Raw genomic sequence first — 1,306 nt, 5'->3', positions numbered from 1 at the left:
ACATCCCAGCACACACTCCTGCACATACCCCTGCACGATCCCCCTGCACACACCCAAGCACACACCCTGCACACACCCTGTACACAAACCTGCACACACCCTGCATACACCCCTGCTCAAAACCCCTGTACAAACCCCCTGCACACACCCCGGCGCCAGCACCAGGAATGAGGGAGGTTCTGGACTGGATTCGCCAACAGCATGGTTGTCTTGGCCCTTGACGTTCCGCCGTCTCCGTGTAGCAGACACTTGCTTGAGGCCTTCCTTTCATGAAGGCCTAATTTTGTGTTAAGTAGACTCTGAGGGTACAACCGTAGCTGGAAACAGTTTTTGTCTCTAAGAAGCCCACACACATCCCAGGTGCAGACACATAAACAGCAGCCACAGAGGGAAGGAGGCCCACTATGGCACCTGAGAGGCCCGCCTCCAGCATGGGGGTGGGGGTTGGAGAGGAGCTCCTCAGGGGAGGGACCGGTTTGTACAGGAGCTGTGCACTGCTGGCTGTGCTAGGCACTGAGTGTGTGTGTGTGGGGGGGGGGGGGGGCGGGAGGACGTCATTCATACAACTCTACTGAAGTATAGCTCACAGAAAGTGATGTTACCACAAGCATTGAGCTCAATGCGTTTTCACAAAGCGGACACACTTTTGTTACCAGCACCGAGAGTGAGAATTAGAACGTCACTGGCACCCGCAGGCAACCCTGCAGGCCACCCCGCAGGCCCCTCCATCACCGCTATCCCCAAGGGTGGCTGCTGGCAGCGCAGGCGGCTTCTGTACTGTGTGAGTAGGATCACACTGGACATGTTCTTCTGTGCCTGCTTTCTTTTGCTCAATATGATGTTTATGAGATTCATCATTAGTCATTTTCATTTCCACACACCATTCCATACATGACATTTCTCCACTTTGCTCCTAGATTTCTGGCTAGTCTCCAGTTTGGGGGTTTTGAGGGTGCCGCTGTGGACATTCTGTCCGTCCTGGGTGGGCACACACCTATGTTTCCATTGTTCTGAGAGGAGCTGCTTGTCCTGGGGTGTGGGCTGTGGAGGAGCTGCTGGTGCTGGGGTGTGGGCTGGGGGCTGGGGGAAGAGCTTCTGGTGCTGAAGTGGGGGCTGTGGGAGGAGCTGGTGGTGTGGACTGGAAGTTGTGGGAGGAGCGGAGGTGGTAGGGGGAGACTGGGGGAGTGGGAAGCGCTGCTGAGCTGGCTCGGGGCTGAGGGAAACAGCGGGGGAGGGTGGGATTGAGAGAGACCGGAGTGCTTGATGTGGATGGGGCTGAGGAGGCCTGCAGACGTGGACGTGGCGG

The sequence above is a fragment of the Myotis lucifugus genome, unplaced genomic scaffold (genome assembly GCF_000147115.1).
Source record: "Myotis lucifugus unplaced genomic scaffold, Myoluc2.0 scaffold_484, whole genome shotgun sequence".
Taxonomy (NCBI): Eukaryota; Metazoa; Chordata; class Mammalia; order Chiroptera; family Vespertilionidae; genus Myotis; species Myotis lucifugus.
Note: the sequence above shows the minus strand (reverse complement) of the source record.